The sequence below is a fragment of the Urocitellus parryii genome, chromosome 2, assembly GCF_045843805.1.
Source record: "Urocitellus parryii isolate mUroPar1 chromosome 2, mUroPar1.hap1, whole genome shotgun sequence".
NCBI lineage: Eukaryota > Metazoa > Chordata > Mammalia > Rodentia > Sciuridae > Urocitellus > Urocitellus parryii.
In genome coordinates, this window is record NC_135532.1 from 203,480,576 (window position 1) to 203,504,202 (window position 23,627).

Below are 23,627 nucleotides of genomic sequence, written 5' to 3' on the forward strand. Positions count from 1 at the left end.
CCATAAGATAACTTTAATTTGACTAGCAAGCATTAGAACATATAATAGAAAAAAAATCCCTGGAAGATTAGAAATATGGCAATAATTTTTATATTAAATTATAAATTCATGTTAAGCCTTTTACTTTACAGTGAAGAAAATACCAAAGAGAACAATATGAAAATGAAAAAGTACCACTATGAATAGCAAAACAGAAGAGTAAGGAATACTGTTTTACTATGGATCTGAAATGTCCCCCCAAAACCTCATGTGTTAAAGACTTGGTTCCCAGGCCATTTTTCTATTGGGAAGTTGTGGACACTCTAGGAGGTGGGAGGTAGTGGAAGGAAGTTGGTTCACTGGGGGTGTCCCTGAAGGGATACTGGTACACTCAGTGTGTTCCTCTCTCTCTTTGCTTTCTGGCTGCCATGAGGTGAGCCATTTTCCTTCCACTTTGCTTCTGTTTGCCAAGATGTACTGTTTCATCACAGGCCAAAAACAACAGAGCCAAGTGACTGGACTGAAAACTCCAAACTGTGAGCCAAAATACAACATTCCTCTTTTATGTTTCCCCTTCTAGTGATAGACAGAGGTTTATTTAAGAAAGTGGAGTAGGATATGGTGTTCCAGGACTGTAATCCCAGTGGCTTTGGAGTCTAAATCAGGAGGATTGTGAGCTCAAATACAGCCTCAGAAATTTAGTATGCCCTAAGCAATTCAGTGAGGCCCTATTTCTAAATAAAATATAAAAAGGGGCTGGAGATGTGGTTAAATGGTTAAGAGCTCCTGGGTTCAATCCCCACTATCACCGCCATCCCAAAATGTAGACACAGATTAAAAGGAGAATGGGGGCAATAGCAAGAGACACCTCTGTGATGTATCAAGGAATATACATTCAAGGGAGAATACATCCAGAGGAGGAGACAGTCCTTTTCGTCCTTATAAGTTGATTTTATCTTGGGCATTATTATTATTATTATTATTAGTAGTAGTAGTAGTAGTGGTAGTAGAATTATTACAGTAATTGAAAGCTGCCTAATACAGAAAATAAAATTGGGGATTTTGGAAAACAAATTTTCTCACTTTGGATGTTATGCTGTTTGTTTTTTTAATGTCACTGCAAAAGTTAGTCCTTGAAAGTTCTGATTTTGCAAAAATGTAAACTCATTATATATGTATATGTGTGTTTTTGTTAATTTTTCCTGAAAATTATGAATAATATGAATTTTTAATATGATATTTTTCAGGGTCTTGCCTAAAAAAGGAGTTGCAATAAAAAATGGGCACTTGGAAATGCCAAGTAAACTAATGAATATTGCTGAGAAACATACTTCTTAGATATAAGACATAATTATGGGTACTTCCTGGGGTAAAGGAAGATTTATGAAAACTGAGGAGATGATCTTATCCTGAAACCAATAGGAACAATCTTTTTCTCCATAGATAATAGTTTTTGGGATGAGGTGGACGGTAAAATTTCAAATGCTACTTATTTAAAATTATAGCATGGTATATTCCAACATAATTCTAGATGGAGGATTATCCTTTAGTGCAGACTCCATATAAAACCCTGTGTCCCACCTTGGAAAGTGCCCATTTTCCATGGGGCAATAATATTTATCTCTATACATACTAGAATTTTTGTGAAGACAAATACATAAAAATGTTTTTTCTTCAAAAGGCAGCTGATTAAATTCAAATTTAAGGCATGGTTTCTTTGACTTAATTTTTAATTTGTTTATCTCTTCCTTATGACATTTAGATAAAACATTTTATTTGTTTATATAATGAGATCTCAAAACTCTTAAATCATACAAAATTTATAATAAATTTCTAGAAAATGAACTTCCTTTGACTCAGGCATATTACCTATTTTTGTAAATGATTTTGTTGCTGTTATTGTTTTAGACTGAAATGTTTTCTGAAATAGAGATTTCCTAAGAAATCTGAGTCACTGACTGATTTACTGGTATTAGAGCCATAGAAGAGAGTAACACAGCCACTTTGCCCAAGGTATGATGGCCTTACTTTTTTATTTACGAGTCACTGGCTCTGCTGGAAAACAAACAGCTGCATCAGTATCTTCCTGGATATTAAAGTCACTTTTATTGATGCATTTGAACTTGATATATCATCTCATAGGGACACTACGAACAAAGCTCTAGTAAATATACAATTTATTAGCGAGAAACCTTTTTAATGAAAATGTCTGCTGTATGTAAGAGAAGCTACAAATGTCTGTTTGGAAACCATTCAAATTCTATTTTCAATTATGTGTTAGTGTGAGGTTTCCTGGGTTTTGATTTTTATCTTTCTCTTTTAAAATCCCTGTAAGACAAGTATTGATCTCCCTTTTACAAGCAGTATGCATTTGGGATATTATGAATGGGTTATGGAAATGCACCTCCAACACAAGTAAGGTCTATTTGTTTTGTAAGTTAACAGAAGAAAATGTCATATTTAGGTTACTGATATAAAATTGGAAATTATTTTGATCCTTAGTGTATCATCAATAAAATTGTAAAACTAAACGTGAAAAAGAAATACCTCATACTATTATTAATCATTCAAAAACTTTTCTCCTGCAATAGGGATGATTTAAAATTTTACTGGTTTTTGTCCCAAATTGGAGGAAAAAAAATAAAATTTAATTCACTATAATATTTTCCTGTTTTATTTATTTATTTATTCATTCATTTGATTTTTTTTTACACTGGGTTTTAAAGCAGTGTAAATACACTGAGCTACATGAACTACTCAGCTACTGTCCTTTTTATTTTTTACTTTAAGACAGTGTCTCATTAAGTTGCTGAGTGCCAAGACCCTAAATTGCTAAGAGTGATATTGAACTTATGACCTACTTGTCTCTTTCTACTAAGGTTCAGAGATTATAAGAGTGAACCAATGCTTGGTTGTTTCCATATTATTTTTTATAAAATAATCAATGTATACCTCTTAAAAAGATACACACTTAACTCCAATGTTCTGTTAAAACTATGACATAAATGTTTCTTCATAAACTAGGTATTTTTCTTTAGAAATGGTCTATATCGCAAAATAACTAAAATGCAAAATTTTTGAAAAGGTAAAACATAATATGTTAATTTCATTTGAAAAGGGAAAACTACAGTTACATGAATATAAAATAATACTGAATTCCATTGTAAACATGACTCTGTGAGTTACCATTTTCCTTTTGACTTCTGGAAATCAAATAAAAGCAAAAGAGAAATATAAGCAAACAATAACAATAAAATTGTGGTCAAGAGCATTTTTAGTTAAACAGGGGAAAAGATGTAATTTATGCTTTTGAAGATGGCTGTACCATCCCTTGATATAGATAATTGAATAACTTATTTCTCACCCTGATCCAGTTGGATTAAGGGAATCATAGACAACATAACTATATAAAGAACTATGAGAACCATCCTCTGAGATAGGAGAAAAGGGCAAGATCACCTAAACTCTTTCCCAACTCACCCCCAAAGAACTTCTGCAAGTAGTCAAGCCAGAAACCCCAATTTATTACTACTTGCACTACAGAGAATCTAAAATCATTTATTGTGTTGAGACCCAGAAAATAACACTCCAGAGCATGGTGCCTTGATGTGGTAAATATTTTGAATTGAAGGAATGGAGCTCAAAAGCAAGATCCTTATGACTTTCCTCTGTTGTTTATCCTGCTCCATTTTCTCCTCCAAGGCAGGCCGAAGACACTAGAAGCCCTCTTCCCTAAAGAAGGTCGTAGAAAATAGAAATATTTTTCTAACAGCAGCTTGTTTTTCTGTGTAAGAGTTGCCCTGCCTTATCTGACAGTGGATCATAAGCTCCTCACTCCATGTGTCAGCTATATAACTAAGAATGGCACATAGTCAGACTAAGATGAATCTGAACACATGGACCTTTCCAAGTTTATTCTCTTTTCTTTTATCAGTAGGTCAACCCTTTTGGTATTATATTTCTATATAGATATCCACTTTTTATCAAATCTAAGCATAAAAATAGGTTCCTTTCCTCTTGGTTTGGAGGTTTCTATTGTATCACATTAAACTTCAGTTTTAATAATTCTATTATGCTTTTGTCTTGTTAACCTGTGATTTGTTATAAAATAATATCCAAGACCCTTATGATGGGTGAGGGAAGGTATTCACATATTTCTGTTGGTACAGTAAAAGACTACTTTTATTGTAGAACTTTAAAAAAGGACCAAAATTTACTAACAGATGTTAAACACTACAAAATATATACAAATTTTGACAGTGAAAGTGAAATCTTGATGAAATATTTTGAAAGATATATTTTTAAATAAATGTAGCTTTTACTTCACCAAAAAGTTTTGAGAGAAGACAAAAAATAAACATAAAATATGTGAGTTATTAGACCTTAGGAAAAAAGAGAAAATAAAATGATCATGCATAATGACAAAGTTGGGATAAATTCCTGTAAGAAAGTGATTCTGGAGTAAGCAATAGAAACAGAACAGATACTGAAATTTAAACTTACAATAAATAGTTGAAAAAAAAAATGAAGATATGCAAACTATACCATGATAAAAATGTTTAAAAAAGTGAAGAAAGGAAGGAAAGAAGGAAGGCAGGAAAGAGGAGAAAATATTACAGAGCCCATTGATCTTACCTCTGCTAGTCACTGTACCCGAAGCTATATTGCTTATCAGAAATAAAAGCCCAGGATAAATGTGATGTATTTTGGCAAAAGTACTGGCAAGACAGAAGATATTTCAGTACCCAGAAAGAAAGTAAACTGTGCCAGCATAGAGAAAAAAAAAGAGTAAAGTCTAGGAATTGTATCACTTCTTGGGAGAAATGGAAATGTACCTGTCCTGGAGATGATGCATAAGACCCAAAGTGGAGGTCCCAGTTATTCATCAGATGTACATATTCACAGGGAAGTTAGAATGAAAAGAAAAGCAAGGTACATAAATTATCATTATATAGTGGTATTACAAATATAAGAAGGTAAAAATCTATAAACAAGATAAGAGAAAATTACTTGAAAAAATCTAAACTGAATTTGTTTTTTTTAAAGTGTTTTGAAAAAAAAAAAACCTAACATAATCTATTATCTTTTCTCTACTTGCAATGTTTACTTCATTCTGCTTGTGAGTTTTTCATCTCTATGACCAAGCTACCTGAGAGTAACAACTTAGAGGAGGAGAAGTTTATTTTAGTTTCATGATTTCAGAGGCTCAGTCCCTGGTCCACTAATTCCATTGCTCTGGACAAGGCAAGGCAGAACATTGTGCATGGCAGAAGGTCAAGGTAGAGGAAAGTTTCTCTTCTCATAGCAATCAGGTAGCAGACAGAGTAAGGGAAAGAGATTTCAGGGAAGGTAAACCCTTCCAGGACACATGCTCAGGGATCCACCTTCTCCAGCCATACCTTACATGGTTATAATTATCACTAGTCAGTCTATTCAAATTAGAGTGGGCTGATTAAGTTACAGTTGTCATAATGGAATCATTTCACCTCCGAATATTCCTGAATCAGCACAGGAGCTTTGGGGGGACACCTCAAATCCAAAAGATATTTCTAAATTAAAGAGAAAGAGAGAGAGACAATATCCAAGAAGTTAACTTTTGGGAAAACTGTGCAAGTTGTTACTCCAGGAATCACAATATACATTCATTCTTAAATTTCTAGTGTACTTATTGTGCATGTTGTTCCTCTAAAAGTAAAGTGCAAAATGTTGCAATAATTTAAATCCACTGACTACATACTCCATCCTGTATTCTTAAGATTTAAGGATTATTCTAATATAATAAAGATCCCATAAGACATTGCTATAGGTTTCTCTTTTAAAATGACAGTTTTAATGTATTAAAATATAGTTGTCTGAGATTATCTTTTTAAAGAAAAAAGTCCATTTACATGAAATTTATCACTGTTGATGCATTTCTTTCTTTCCTAAATATTAGAAATGTTATCATTGGAGTGTCCAGTTGGGGTCGAGGTCTTTGGGGTCCTTAACAATGAATTGAGTGAGAAATGGAGAAGTAATAGAGTACCGATTTATTGAAGGTTAAGGTAGCACTTTGGTAGGTAGAACAGAGTGGGCCAAATGAGAGAGAAAGAGAGAGGCTTAAGGCACCATTGTCTGTGCAGAGTTGTTTACTGGTGTACCCTAATCTCTGTCACATTATTAAGTGTCCAAAAGTCACACATACAAAAGTGAAATAATATGAATAGAAAATCCTGACTGTACTGGGGAAAAATGATTCAAAGTTTGTATACTTGTGTTCTTTAAAAAAATATGAGGATCAAAAGACATTTAAGGAGGCTTGCTTAGAAAGACTATCTCCTGGAGCTGGGATTGTGGCTCACTGGCAGAGCACTTACCTTATACGTAAGAGGCACTGAGTTCATTCCTCAGCACCACACAAAAATAAATAAATAAAATAAAGGTATTGTGTCCATCTACAACTAAAAAAAAAAAAGAAAAGAAAGAAAGAAAGAAAGAAAGAAAGAAAGAAATACTATCTCCTGTCATAGTAATGGGACATATTATGAATAGGGACAGGACTTGTCTCCTTGTCTTATCCTTCAGCAACTTGTAATAACCTGTCTTTATCATCTAGGTGTCCCTGAACTCCTACCTAATAGAACCTCTATATGGTATTCACTTTCTTTCAATCAGTCCAATAATCACTTTGACATTGTTGTTTGAGATGTAATTCTATGAGCAACAATTTTTCTAAATTCTCTTTAAAAAACATCCATAGTTTGCTTTTGTTCTTAAGAATATTTTCACAATTTCTAGCTTATGATTTACTTACAATTGACATTTTAGGTATTGTTTCATGGTTTTAAGCTATTTTTTTCTGATAAACTAGATTTCAAATAGGACATATAAATATGTTTCTTTAGCAATCTGACTATGATAAGCCTAGATGTGGTTTTTCTCCATTTTCTCCTGCTTGGGGTCTCTGAGATTCTTGAGTCTCAAAATATTTGCCATTTACCAAATTTACAAAAAATGTTTACTATTAGTTTTTCAATACATTTTTTCTTCCTTCTTCTTTACTTTTCTTTCCTACTTCTAGAATTCCATGTTAAATCATATAGTAATCTCCTTGATAGGTTCCTGAATTTTGCTGAAGCTGTGTTTTTTCCAGTTTTCACTGTTTCTCAGATCAAATTATTTACATTGACCTATCTTCTGGTTTAGAGATTTCTTCCACTATTCTGCTATCAAATGTCTCTGGAGATTGCTCATTTCAAATATTATATTTATAGAGGATCAAAAACAAACAGAAAGAAAGAAAGAAGTAGTATCTCCTGCCAATTTTAAGTAACAATACCAAAATACCCATTCTATGTGTCAATTTATCTTGCCTGCTTTCTATAAACACAGAACCCTTTTTAATAGAGTATTATTCTAGCTATAGTTAATTACTGATAAGCCTTGCTGATGCATTACATCCTACTTTAAAAATCTTGTTTTCTGGCAGTAATATTACTCGAATTTATAACTGGAAAAATTGAGGCATGCAAGCTATTTATTTTGACTATTATTATTTTCTAAAGAGTCAGCACTGAAATTTCCACATAGCAGGGACTTGAAGAAGTAATTAATGTGGAAAATGGCTGAGTATGTATGAGAGAGTTTTGAAACAATAATTACTTAGCAAACATTTGTTTTAACTCACATTATTCATTTGGAATAGATGAGATGAGACATAAAAGTTATGGTAGTTAAATGTAGACTGGTTATTCAATTATTAATTAATTTGTAATGAATTAATTCTTAAATGGATTCATGAAGAAATGTGTTAACAAGATGAACACACCATTATAAATAAAAATAACATATGAAATTTGACAATAATAATCATTGAAGTAGTAAATTTAAATTAATATATATTTGTATAATATTAACTTCCTTTGATTTATATAGATAGAGATAAGGACCAGTGTGAAAATAAGTTTTCTATTTTTTTATTTTGGTGTCTAACATTTTTGTTTTGGAGCTAAAGGATATGAGTTTTATCAATAAAAATGTACTGAATACCAAAAGATGGAGATTATAATATAAAATAAGTTAGATTTAAATTTTCATTTGTTTGTAAAGATTGAAGTTTCCTCTTTTGTTTAAGAAGCTTTATAAGTTTAACACATTTAATTAACTCAGAAAAATATGATTTCACATTAAAATCTAAGATTATCTCTCTTTCCTTAATTTTTTTTTTGGTATTTAAATTACTTGGATTTGAATTTCAAATAAACATGAATTTAATGTTTTAAAGAATCAAAAAGGCATTCATAGCCTATAATAAAAGTAATATATTTTTATTTCTAATTATTCTTATAATATTTTACTTGCTATTAGGAATATAATTTTATAAAATATGAACTATATCAAAGGAGACATAAATATTATTTATTTAATCTTGGAGGATATATATATACATATTTATACATAAATTATATATATATAATATAAATTTCATGATAGAATAAATTATGAAAATTGAAAAAAATTTCTGATTTGCTCATATTCTGTGAACCTAAAACTAATTTATACTCCAAGTGTCTGTGGGACATATTAAACTATTATGTAAATGAAACAATCTTCTTTCTTTTATAATAATATGGTATTACATCTTATTTTGTTTTGAGAGATTTCCACAAATCTCAAATACCCCCTCAAATGTTTCTTTCAATGACTTTTTAAAAAATGTAACATTCTTAAAAAAGCCATCACAGTTTTAATGGTTTGTCAAACTGAACAATTATAATGTGTGCAAAGGCATCCTGCTTTTTCTATGCCAATTATTACCAGTGTGTCCAGTGAGTAGGTAAACTATATGATCTCAAGGACAAAATGGGTAATACAGGATACTCTATTTTTGTCTCAAATAATCTAATTCCAATTAATCTTATTACATTTTAACACTATTCAATTTGGGGTAATCAATTATAATTATTTGACTATACCAAAACAATTGCAATGTAACTTATCAATTAGAATATCTGACGAATTTATTGGTAAAACGGAATGAAATGTCAGATCATAAATGTATTTAGAGGGACTAGCTATTTACGAAGTCTGAATAATGAAATGGTAAATAAGTCCTCTTTTGCTATAAATTTTCCAGTGTTTCTCCAAAGCCTTAATATTATATTTATTTAGTGTTCAATCTAATCTCAAGCAATTAAGAAGAAAGTTATAACACTGTAGCTTTAGGCTAAGTCATTATTTTTATAGTGTAATTAAAAGTTAAAACTAATAAAACATCATTTAAAAATTAATTTAAATCACTTCATCGATTATTCTTCTATTTAACTAACCGGGTAAGGTGTTTGATTTTATAAGATGCTTATATATATATGAAAAATGTATAAAATATATAATTAATATAAATGATTATAAAATACAGACTCAAACACCCATTATCTATTTTAGTGCATTTTCCTAATTTCTCAGAAATTCCTTTACAACTTTATTTACCATTCCCATTTCAAGAATGAAATTCAACCAGTGGCTCAGGAGGCTATGGCAAAAGGATGGTGAGTTCAAAGCCAGCCTCAGCAAAACAAAGCTCTAAGTAACACATTGAGATCCTATCTCTAAATAAAATACAAAATAAGGCTGGGAATGTGACTCAGTGGTCCAGTGATTCTGAGTTCAATCCCCAGTACCCTCAGGGAAAAAAAAAAAAAAAGAATGAAATGCTAAATTCTGAATTTTTTGTTTACAAATGAGAAAATACTAATCAATATTAATTTTGAACTTTATATTAAATATAATCATTTAGCACTCTTTTGTGATATTAAATTTTTGTCCAAAATTAATTTTATTTCTCCAGATTATGTCTACAACTGTTTCTTACTTTTGTTTGTTTGTTTGTTTATGCATTTCCTATTCCCTCTACTATTCATTGAGGTGCATTTTTGTTTGCTTTTTTTTCTCCCCAGTTCTTTGTATTATGAGTAAAGCTAAACACAAACACACACACACACACACACACACACACACACACACATACATACACACACAGAGACACTCACTTTTGGATTATGTATACAGGCATTTCTGTAAGAGTAGGCTTGCTCAACTGCTGACATTTATTAGCTAAATTCTACCCAAATATACACCTCTACATATTTACTGATGCCAGAATATTAGTCACTTGTTCAGTGGAAAAACTCATCTCCAAAACCTCAATTGTGCTCAATTTGTAGTTTTCCCATTCTAGGTTATACTCAACCATATGACCCAAATTCTGAATGGGCTTGTAACAATCTGAAGTGCCCTGGGTTTAGTACAGAATATGATGCATTTTGATAAAGGAAAGATATGAGACTGAAATAAGATAACCATTTCTCAAACATTTTCTCTCCTAGCAGATTGTTTTTCATCACAGTGGTTTTATAAAACCTCTCCAGAGAAAATATACTTAATCAAATCAAGGGCTGGCTTTTTTCTGGGAGATTGTGGTAGAAAACTACCCTTGCTTTTCTTCTTTTTCTTCATTTCTCTATTTCCTTCACTCTATATTTCAGTTTAGGTGTGCCAGTCCCTGCAGAAATAAATGTTCCAATTCCACACATACCCGCAATGGGCAACAGACCTGTTCCTCCTTTACCCCATTAACATTTTTTTATTGTTTAACTACTACTTATTTATTTATTTTGCCAAAACTGTAATCCCACTAACTTGGGAGGCTAAAGAAAGCCTCAGCATTTTATAGAAATCTTATCTCAAAATTAAAAAGAAAAATAGCTTGGGTGTAAGTCAGTGGGAGAGCACCATTGGATTCAATTCTCAGTAAAAAAGTAAATCAATTAATTTATTAATAAAATAAAAGATGGATATTGATATTTTGCATATACTAAAATATGTCAAGAACAATGTTGAGTGATGGTAATTGCCTATTTAAATAATATAATAAATCCCTGACAGATGAGGGTGCCCTTTTACAAATGAGAATTTTTACACCTGAACAAACACAGTCAAGTCTCAGTGGTCCTTATTTCTTTTGTTGTCCAGTTGTAACTATTTGTTAATCAAAATCAAATGTTACCGATTCTTTGGTTCATCACAAATGCTTAATTTCCACTTTCTTGTAAACTATAAAGCAGCATATTGTGGGAACTCTTTAGCTACTATAACTGCATTCTAACGCCAGAAAAATGCCTAGCTTTGAATTGTGCTCTTGAAGAGGAAAAACACATGGGTGAAACTGCTCTCCTAGGATGGTGGAGAAAAACCACTGAATGATTTAAATCAGTGGTTCTAGACCCTAACTATACCTTAGAATCAATTGGGAAACTTCAAAGCATACTCTTACATGAGAATCATCCCTAGGAATTCTTCTTCAGTTTATCACAGATTGTGTTATGAATTAGTTCTTCTGATTGTTTATTTCTACAGTACGCTTTGTTTTTAACATTCCTTTGTAGACTAATGTGATACTGGTATTGAGAAATTCCAGTCTCATTTTCTACTACTGCAAGAGGAAAAAAGTGAGGAAAATGATGCTCATCTCCTTAAAGTCAGTCTTAATATTGGAGTTTAACTGTGGACACTTATGTTGATAACAGCAACATTTACAGTTAAAATGTGAACTCAACATGTGTCCATTGACAGATGAACGGGTAAACAAAAGGAGATATATTCATGCCATGGAATATAATTCATCCTCGACATGGATGAACCTTGGGTGCAGTCTATAAAACCTAAATCAATCACAAAAAAAAAGAAAAGTACTATATGATTCCCATTTTGAAGTACTTAGAATAGTCAAAATCACAGTGACAGAAAATGGAATGGTAGTTACCAGGGCGGAAGTAGGATTTGGAAGCTGATGTTTAGTGGGTATAGCATTTCAGTTTTGGAGTTGGAAGATGCTTGCACATTATGAATATGTTTGATACCATGAATTTTGTACACTGGGAAATGATTAACATAGCAAATATCATGCTCTATGTTTTTTATTATAATAAATAATGAAAAAAATGGTTTGTATAGTTCTTTCTTAATGTTCCCAATCCTTTCATACCTTCATCATTAAAATAAAATATACTCTCCACTCAAAAACTAACTTGAAATACCAAGCTCAAATTTAGGTTGCTAAAAACACATAAATACTGACCTCCCTTCCTTAAAAATAGCAAGGTGTTACAGAGGCTAGCACTGATCAAGTGACATTAGAAGTGTCATTAGGAGAAAGTGAACACATATGTTCTTCAAAAGAGAGAATTCTCTACTAATTAATTTCAGTCACAAAACACCTACAAATGTGCATAGTAGCTGTTGCCATGCATAACTTAGATGGCAGTTTACTCCTGTTTTGCTTTCTTCTTTATTCCAAGTTCTTTCCATATGTCTCAAAAAATTCTTCAAAATGTCTGTTGTGTTTGCTAATGACTTGGATTCTAAAATTTCACATTGTGGTAAAAATATCCCTTTTTAAAAATTTTTAAATATCATTCTAAATGCAAAATAATGGGCAAAGAATGATACTTCAGAAAAAGAAACAATGAGACATGGGAACCAATTTAATGGCAGATTATCTCAGTCTTGTCTCAATAAACTAGGAAATGACCTCAGCTTAATGAGGGTGAAGATTACAGCATGATTTTGAAATGAGAATTTAAAAAGGACAATGAGAGGCTAATCAAAATATCAATGACCCACAACAAAAATCAATCTTAAGTTAGAGAACATGAATATGTATTATGTCAAGATTTTGGGTCTTTTTCTATTTTCTCAATAATGTTTTTTCCCTCTGGCGTAAAAGTAGGGGAAATAGATAGAGAATATAGATAATAAAAAAATAAATTAGTTCATTCATTTATTTAGAATTTCATTTTATTCAATAATTACATAGTGGTCTAGATAGAATGGAAACCTTATCAAATGTATAGTTAATTCAATAATAGATATGTACAACAAAGAAGGTGATAGTATATGTTAAAAAATCTCTTTAAACAGCTTTTTTAAAAAAATCACGGATTAAATTGTTAGTTCATTTGCAAAGAAAATCTAATTTAATGCTCTTTGTCATATATATGTATATATACATATATATTTACATATTAATATACATATGTATATATTAATATACATGTATATTAAGATTCAATTCACTTCACTCTCACGTTCTCTTTGGAAGATAACTTCAAGAAGTGTTGACTTTAAAAATTATATAATCATTAATCTGGTAGCAGAATAACAGTGGATAGATTTAATTCCTGCTTTGTGTCCTCACTCCTGGCAAGCATCGGCCCAGACCCATGCATACTCTGTATCTAGGTGTACCCTTGGACCTGCATGCAGCTGTATGTGGAACTGGAGTGTCCTCTTTCATAGAGACTTTGTGGTACATAAGGACTGTGGCTCCTCATCCCTCTAAATTCATGCTCTTTCTATATGAATTGGTGGTTCTCCTTGAAAGTCTCAACCTACCTCACCACAGCACGTTTGGTGTTGATCTGGAAGGTTTCTCTACACATTTTCTATGCTCACTTTAATAAAGATGTGCATTGTGTACACTACACATTTTTGTCCTCAGTATCTGCAAACTAAATAATTCAACTACTGTTGCCTAAAAACTAAAACAAGGTTCTCTTACATCCATAGAATTCCCTTTTATCAATTAAGCTATTTTTTTTCTCAAGGACATTTATCTGTCTGCTAAATTTATAAATAATAAACCATAATAAAGAGAATACCTACTATTTATCTCTCGTCTATATTTAGATATATAATGACAATACATTTCCCCCCAAGAACAATTTGAAGCTATTTAATATTTCTTTATAAAAGATACCACTTTGAAAGTATTTCCAAGCAGGAAATCTATCATGAAGGTAAAATACTATGTAAATTAGAAAATGTACATGACCAATGACTTTAAAAGGACAATTCTCCTTAGAGAACTAAAGAGTCATATCCTAACCTTTACTTACATGTTCCCTGTATTCATATATCTGTCCATCTACCCCTGTCTTTGGTAAAGCTATTGTTTCATGGGTATGGCTGGTGCTCATGGGGAATGTGGGAGAGGGGCTTCCTATCTTTTCTGCATAGCTTGCCTTTTCTCTTGCTACACACTATGACTATGCACAGCCATTGGTTGGACTTCTTCCCACTACATTAAGCAGAAACATCTGCTGGTTATAAATGAAGGACAATACAGAAGAGTTATTTTGTAATAACATTAATATATAGTCACAAGTACCATTTTAAGTAAAGAGGTTCTCAGTGCCTGAAAGACCAAGGCTTCTCCCCAAATAAAAAAAGGTACTTATTTTCTCTTTTTACTTGAAACATTGAGAATTGCAACTTATCTGGTGGACAAATATGGTCTCTCTCTCTTTTGTTTTTTGTGTTTTGTTTTGTTTTGTTGTCCACCTCTACGTATTTAGCTGAACCTCCTCAGCATGGGATTATGACCCATCCATGATCCCTTGCATGGAATTAGTTTGCTGATTTCACTTAGAGATGAGTATGTTCTAGAGATTTTAGTATGACCTGAAGGTAAGGGTAGGACAGAAACTGAACATCAGTGCACATGCTGCTTGTAGGTAATCATTGTAAGCAATCTTTTCCTATTGTTTAAAAAGCAATTATTCACATTCAATTGCAAAAAGAACATTGACTGAAGTAATATTTCGATGGTGCCCAGTTATGGTGAAAATGTTACTGTAGCATTTTGTGCAGTTAACTTAGGTCTTGATCACTCTGGGATACACTTGAAGCAGGATAGAAAAGTACTAGTATAAGCCTCAAGGCCGCTTATAAAACCTAAAAAGAAAACAAAACTTACAGATAGTATAAAATTCCAGATAGGTCCATTACATTCTGCAATTTAATCAGCTTTTTCTACTTCTTTTTCCTCTCCCCTACTTCATTATTATCATCACAACAAGTATTATAATGAACAAAGCCTTCAGCACTAGCCACTCTAAATGTGTTTTTCAGAATTGAAACTACTTCACAAAACCAATTTCATAAATTGTATGATTACAATTTAAACAGAGGAAAGTAATTAATCCCATGTCTTTCTGATATACTAGTTCAGTAAGTAACCAATCTCTTTAGATTAATTTACCCTAATCTTCCCAGTCTTCTCTAAACTTCTTGGGTCAAAAAAAAAAAAAAAGAGAAGAAAACAATAAAATTAAGGAGACAAGTAGTGATATTGGGTGTTTCGTTTGGGAAGATTGTGTGCTCTAACTCAGACTTCTAGATATAAACTCACTTCTTCCATTCATTTCTTATGTAACTCTCAGCAAACGAATTAAAATATATATGCCTCAATTCTCTTCTGTAAAACAGAGATGTTTTCAGCCCCTACCTCAGGGGTCACTGGGAAGGTTCAAGAGAATGATCTTTAAAATCGCTGAACATGGTGCCTAGCACTTGGAATTAGTTTAATGATTGGCTATTGCCCTGTCCTTTTAAGTACCATTAATGATTGAAATCATAGATGAATCAGAGCTCTAAACTTAAGAGGTCAATCTGACCAAATTATGTTCATATATAAATATATCACAGTGAACTTCACCTTTATGTATAGATATAAAACATCAGTCTCAAATCAATTATATTTACAAGTAATACAAAGAAGAGCAGTTGAGTTGAGGAAGGGGAACAGAAGTATAGAGGGGATGGTGAGGAAAAGTGGAAGTATTGGGGCATGAAATTCTGCAAATTATATTCCATGCATGTCTGAATATATCAAAATGAACCCCACTACTATATATAACTCATTAATAAAAGAATTAAAGATGAATTTACAAAGAATTCTTATGACTTTTCTGCTCTATTGATCATGGGGTTTGTCTCTGTTTTTTAACCAGAGACAGGTAAAGATTATGACTCCCACCAACAACAACCAGGATACAGTTTAAAGGGATGGCAGGAAGCCAAACTGAAATTGTGTTTGGATTACACCATCGGTCATGGTTGTTGAGCACATTAGATACATAAGGCTGTCTCTAAAACCTTTATCTCTATCCTTGAGTGCACTTTACTGAGAATCATGAGACACATTTAAAAAAATAAAATAAAAGACACTTTGTTATCAATTAACCTGGAAATTATTTATATTAATTTTAATATGTATATACATATATATTAATTTTCCTTGTGCAAATTGAATCTTTGAAGCTGTGGATCACTTTTTAGGTTAAATGACTAAAAAAATTTCATTTCTTGACATTTAGTCAGGTTTAAAATTATTATAAATAGTTTATTGACTTTTTTAAAGATTCAATTAATCAAAACATACAAATCAGCCAGTTTACTTTCTTGAGGAGGTTAGTAACTCACTGTGTTATTGATGTGCCAAATGTTTATACTTTGAGATTTAAGATTCAATACCACTTTCAAGAGGCTGCAGATGTCATTAAAATAAGGTATAAATTCAGAAAGAAAATAACTGTTTGAATTGATATTTTTCATCTTAGAGAGATAATGCTCAATTGTAGTTTAGTATGGAGGAAAAAAGCTTTATATCAACATTGCCTTCCAAACAGCAATTTAGAGAAAGAGTAAATGTCTTTAGTAAATCAATAGCTTTCCAAGTTGAAGAACAACTGATTCTCAAATAGTATTCAGTTTTATACAATTATTCAAAGAAAGGTTTATTATAAAAGTGTAATTATTCATAATTCTGCAAATTGTACTAAAAAGCAACTTTATTTCCCTTCTTCTCAGAGGTGTGTTTTAAAAAAAGAAATTATGTTTTGATAAGTTAATTAAATTTAGAAAATCAGCAGTATTTGGAAAATGTGGAAACATTTTGGTGCTTCTATGAGTTTGCTAGGGCCACCATAACAAAGTATCAGAGACTCAGTGACCTAAACAGCAAAAATGTATTACTTCACAGTTCTGGAGACTAGAAAGTGTAAGATCAAAATGTGAGCAGGGCTACTTTCTTCTGCAGCTTCTCCTCTAGGACTGTAGATAAGCTGTCTTCATGCTTACATGTTTGTCCCCTGAATTCCTCTTCTGGTCATATTGCAATAGGGTTCAACCTGATTACATCATTTTAACTTAATTAGCTGTTTTAAGACTTTATATTTGTTATTGTTTGGATATGAGATGTCTGCCCAAAAGCTCATGTGACAATCCAAGAATGTTCAGAGGTGCAATCATCTAAATAACCCAGGATGATCTCCCTAGTTTAATAACAGCTATATATCCATTGTATTTCCATATGCTACCTTAATACCTCTTATCATGTGATGCACACATTTATAGATGTCTGAAATTAGGACATAGACATTTTTAGAGAAAAGTTCTATTACTTGTACCAACTGAAATGTTTAAACTCAGTTTGATGCACAGAGATTTAGAACCAATTAGTACACACTCTATTGATCTGGGTCTCTGAATGACATGAGTCTCATGAATCCTGCAAATAATTTCAAACAGGCATATGGCTGGTGCCTGGAGTCACATCACAAAACTAAGCTTGGAGCAAGATTTAAATTCAGGCAGTCATTTTATGGTGGGTGGTACTGCTAAGAGCAGGTAAGGCATCAGATTATGATTGATGAAAACGAAGAAAACTAATAAAGGTTTCATTAGCTAATAATAATGTTGAGAGCAACTTGGGTCCATTCACAGCATGAAGCTTTTTCCAACTGTGTAACCTCTATCAGAACTTTCCCTTATGATGTAGGGGAGGCTGGGGGTATTCTGCTAACTCCTGTCCCTATTGTGTCACTATTAACTCCAGATGAATAAACAGAAGCACAATTTCCATACTATACTTGAGTATAGCAGAGCATGGTCTTGTGGTTCTAGAAAAGTCCTCAGTGCAGGAAAAGAGAAATGCACAGGTGATTGAGATAGGAAGTGATCAGCATCTAGGAAACTGTTTATAATAGTTGCAGGTAAGTCCAGAAGTGGTCTGCACAGGTATAAAGTGAATAACACAACCCACTTCTGTCTCATTATAAGCTACATGGGTCTCTCCCAAGCGCACTCTGTTACTTCATGTGACTATACCCTATAAAAAGACAAAGAAATTAAAGGTTATTTAAACAAGCTCCCATCTGTTTCAGCTGGTTCTGAAGCATAAAGAATATCAATCATTTTCTTTCTACCATTCACCTTCTATGCCCACCACCATGGCCAGCAGTTTTGTAGACCCATAAGACTTGCCTGTACCTGGGCATGTGAATGCAATTTCTGTTTGCTACTTTCACCAGACAGGAACACACTGTGACACTCTGCAATGAATGTCTCAAGTTCAGAGTTGCAACAATCATAGTTCTGCATGATAATCACTGTTGAGACTTACAGACCTTTAATAAATCCCTCCTTTTTACCATTTCATTAACTAGAGGTTCAAAATTACCAGATGGAAGTTATTGTTTCAGTGTAAGGGAATTCTGATTATATTAATGGGCATAAACTTCTCTCCTACATATACTCTACTGACCCAGGCATTTTCAGGGCTGGGATCTAAACTTCCCCTAACAGTCATAGAGTAATAAGGACCTGTGTAAATGAATCAATCCTACTTTTGCCCTTCTCTCCTTTGGCATTCAGGCCATCAGGGATACACATCATATAATCTACTGTACTCAACATTTACATTGCAATTATGAGGACAGATTAACCCCACAGGGGGTTGGGGATGTGGCTCAAGTGGTAGTGCACTCGCCTGGCATGCGTGCGGCCCGGGTTTGATCCTCAGCACCACATACAAACAAAGATGCTGTGTCTGCCGAAAATTAAAAAAATAAATATTAAAGTAAAAAAAAAAAAAAAAGATTAACCCCACAGAATGTCACCTCCAAGTTTTATATTAATGCTGAAGGGCAATTCCACATTCTTCCAGGCAAAAATTTCTGAATGATATATGGACATAGAGACTCAGAAATCCCTGGCAGAGGCATTGTAGACAGCAGAGGCAAAACCAGATATGATACGTGCAGCATTCTCAAAATGATGAGTTGCTGCATTTTCCAGAATTAGAGGGATCTTATGTAATCAACTAGACATCAAGTTGATAGTCTGTTCAAGGAACAGTATCATACTGAGATTTTAGCCTCAGTCTCTGGTACTATTAGTACCAGAGTTAGAATTCATCCATCATAGTCATTACATCAGCCTTGTTCTAAGAAGGAACACATGTAAGGAAGTGAATGGTGGTAAATGCATTGTTAACCTTTAACAGAGTCACCACACACCCATCTAAAGATCACTGGCTGGCTGAGGGAACATGCTGGCAAATCTCCTTTGAATTAGTCATCCTTCCATTTAGTTTGTTAGTGTCTTTACTGCAGTAGATACCCTATGGTGGCTGATCATATCATGCACCAAGATCCACTTAGTTTGTGCTCATTCACCTAGTTTAATCTTATTACACTTACTTAGACATTAATGTTTTCAGACTTGGCCCTCTGAAGAGCCTAGATTATATAGCCAGGTCATGGCCAGTGCCTGTTTTTATCTCCACAGAGTAGATAGGAGAACAGGATCTAGGAAATTTCATATGTGTTTTTATTTTTTAGTCAATGAAAATCAGTGAGTGGTTTCCTTTTCTTAATAAGATAATAACTTGGAAAAAGATTTTCTTTTTCTCCACTAACTATTCAAGAGAAGGAAACTGAGATTGTTTAAAATCTAAAGTCCCACACTATAAAATTGCTAACTAAAATATAATGGATTGATATAGTATGTATTCTATAGAGACTATAAACTGTGGTTATTTTAGGAAAAGTAACAAAAATATCATATATGCCAAATATAAACAACTTTGAATGCAAAAATAACAATATAAGCAACATAAACCCAAAGTATCCATTGTCATTAAATTAAGATAGTTTTTAAAACATGTTATATAATTATATTTCATGGAAATCTCCAGAATAGTTAAAACTATGGAGGCAGGAAATAGATTGTTGGTTGCCAAGGAGCATAGGTAGGGGATGGCATGAGGGGGTGGGGACTGTAGTGGAGAGTTACTGTTAGGAACACAAGACTTGTTTCTCAGGATGATGAAAATATTTATATACAAGTTTGTGTAGATGGTTGCACAACTCCTTGAATTTTCTAAAAAGCCTAAAATTTCATATTTTAAATGAATGAATTTTATGTATATAAATTATATCTCAATATGTCTGTTTAAAATAAAAGTCAAGCGCCAATATTATGCTCTACCTTATGAGCAGAATAAATGTAAAATGTTTCCCTTTTATTGGAAGGAGAAGTTAGGCATCTTTTACATAGGATGTATATAGCTCTGTTGGCTCCTATTTATAATTCTGGAGTATTAGGACAAGGACAATTCATGGAAAGATGAAGAACGGTGGATGTGGATGTTGCTACAGTTTGGTTATTGAAGAAGATGAAGAATCACATTCCTTGCTTTTGTTAAAGAGGTAGAATCACAACAAGTTTTACACAAAGAAATGATCTGTATTTCCATTAAAAAATTGTATGTAACTATCAGCTTTCTTATTCCTTTGGCTAAAAAAAGTAATTTAAATCAAGCTATTTTGAACAGGAAAAATTTTAAAAGACAAGGCCAAATTTTAGTAAAAAGGGTCTACTTGTGCAAAAGAATCATATAAGAGACATTAAAAAAAATGCTACTTGGATGAAAAGGAAGGTGTGTTGAATTTTCATAGTTCTGTAAGAATCCGGGAACATTTCACCCAAATGTAGAATTGCATGGTTTCTTCAACTAAAGAAGCATTCCAACTAGAATCACTAACGTGAATGAAAACATAAAGGCAAAACTGCTTAGAGAAGAATGGATATTATTTACAGTGGGATCACCAGCTTCCTTTGCAGAAATGTTGGGTTTTCAGATAGGAAATGTGCATTGAGCTTAATTTGTAGGTCCTTTTAAATCCTTTCTCTGAAAACAATTGTTGAAGAGTTTTTCTACCTCTTATCTGTGCCTCCTTTTTCATGACACAAATAACTACATGATCAATGACTATAATATTTGTACTTGTAAGAATTGTTGAGTTTTTATAAAGTTTCTATCACTTTATAAAAGTCAATAAGCCTATGTGTTAATTTAGTAGCACAGAATTGCGAAACAACTTACTCATCTCAACACCATATTTTTGATAAAAAATCTCACAAGTGATTGTTGAAAAACGTTCCCAGTCCTGTGAAGAAGCCATGACTGCCCAGCTCTGATCTCCCTCCAGAAGAGCCAATACATGAGAACATTTCTCTCCACATCACAGGCTGGTCCAGCTTGGCATCAGCCTTGGTGTTTTTGCAGAAATGACTTTTCCCCTATTTTGTACTCAGGAAAATAAAGAACATAAGACCCAGCCCATCCTGTTAGAGGATTCCTTAAACAGGTAAACTCTGACTGGGTCTAGCTTTTTTGGAGCCATTCTATGATCTTTGGACCCTTATATTCAGTGGCCCTCCTTTCTTCTCTCCTTTCATAAAGAGGCTCCTCTACCTTGTTCTGCTCTTTAACTTTTTGGTCCTTCACAGGGACCTGCCATAATACATCTCATACATGTCAAATTCAATCTTCATGATGGCTTTAAAAAGGAACCAAATCAACACAGGTTACCACTTGTCCTCCTTCCCAACTAATTTTAGTCCAGACCACCCAATCACCCCAGGTAAATAAGAGCTTTATGCATCTTGTAGAATGTTATTTCTTCTCTCTGGGGTACCAGTTTTCATTGTCTTTTTAATTTAGTTAAAGAATATTTATTATGATTATTACTTTTGTGATGTCATTCAACAAAATATTTTCCACTTTTTTACCAAAATAATTGCACTTCAAAAAGTCATGTGTCAAACTCTGTTTCTTAATGGTGCACACAGAGAAATGCAAATATGTTTGAAATTATAACACTTTAGACTTGAAGGTTTTCATATGAATTAGTATATGTAGTGTTTTTGGTGGGAGGACTGTTGCTAGTAATATCTAGATGTTAAGAGATGTGCCATAAAGATATATGTTTGCCAGTATGTCTTTCTTCCCCTTGTATCCCCCACTTTCTAATAATAACCTACTCAGGTTATCTATGAGAAAGTTCTAAGGAAATTCATATCAGCAGGGGTGATAAGGGAATCAGAAAAATAAAAAAGGAAAATTAATTGTAAGAAAAGTTCATTGCTCTTTCTCTGTTTTTAAGAGATCTAACATTAATTCTAAAAACTTGATTTAGCAAGGGCTGTCCATTTAACAGGAGGAATATCATCTCTACCCAGCACTAGTCTTCTGAGCATACTGCCTCAGAAGGACTGGTACATCCTGCCTGCATTCCCAAAGGGGTTTGTGAGAGGAAAGAAAAGCATAACAGTGTTGCCACTTTAATTAAACATCTAGACTTTTTAAAGACACAACAAATGTGACTCCTCTGTATGTGTGTGCATGTGTGTGCATGTGTGCATGCGTGTGTGTGTGTGTGTGTGTGTGTGGTTTCTACTCTTGCAGAGACTCACTCTACAGGGCAAACTACATCATGCTACCACTTTAGAGAAGGAGGGTAGAAGTCAGGGTGTTTTGATATTTACCATGGAAAGCCTAGAATACTAGAAATCAATGAGTAGAGGTGAAGTGTTAGAAGTGCCACAAGTACTTAGTGTGTGACAGTATTATTTTGTAGAGAATACATTTAGATTCATATTATTTCAAAAATAAACTCATATATAATTATTAAATGCTTACACATATATACACACCTTTAAGAAATATGTATACAGATTTATATTATATTTCTAACATATTTCAGATCATCTCAAGTTGGAAATTGCCATGACAGTTTTGGCAAATGAAAGTTTAGTTCTCAATGCCATTGATATGACCTTGGATTCCTGATAAATGAATGCATTAAGACTCTCCCCAACAGGGTTGCATTTCCCACCTGCATTTTGACCAGTTTCCTTAATGACCTTGCCAGCTGATATAAATTGCTTTTTGGAGGGAGCCCAGAGGAGTGTTAGAAAGCTTAAAGATTTTGCTTCATGTTACAGTAGATGGCTTTTAATCGTGAAAAAAAATAATAGTAACTTCTGAAAAATAAAAAAGCCCCTTTTTATTTTGACAGCAAGTAACAAGTATTCCTCTTTTAAAACAGCAAAGCAGGAGTACTATTTACTAGTATGTATGTATGTATCAGAATCATACAAAATAAAATAGCCAAATTATAATGAAGCATCAACCTTTTTTTGCGAGATGACCTCTGTGGAGGTTGTCCCCATGGTGATCGCTTTCATGGGTCCAATATATTGTCTGTTATTTTCAGCCTAACTTTACTATATATTTCCAAATCAAGACATGTCTCAGCTTCATAGGTGGGCATATAGAATATGACATTTTAAAGTTTATTTGGATGAGAGCCATGAAAAAATTCAGCAATATAGCTTTCTCTTTAGATTTGTGAAGACAAAATTTTGTGGTGTTCCAAAGTGACTTTTTTTGAGTAGTCTCTCACTTTGAATTGAAGATAAATCATCAATGGATAAATAAAGTATGAAAACATCCCTAACACGAATAAAATGAGGTTGATTTGGAATTAACTACCTTAGTTTATATTAATAACATATTGTACATATATATCATATCTAACATAATTAAGGTGCTGGAGGTTTCTTTTTATATGAGTAGCTGAATGATTAAATACATGCACAGACTGAAGGAACCAAATAATTTACTGCATGATTTGATT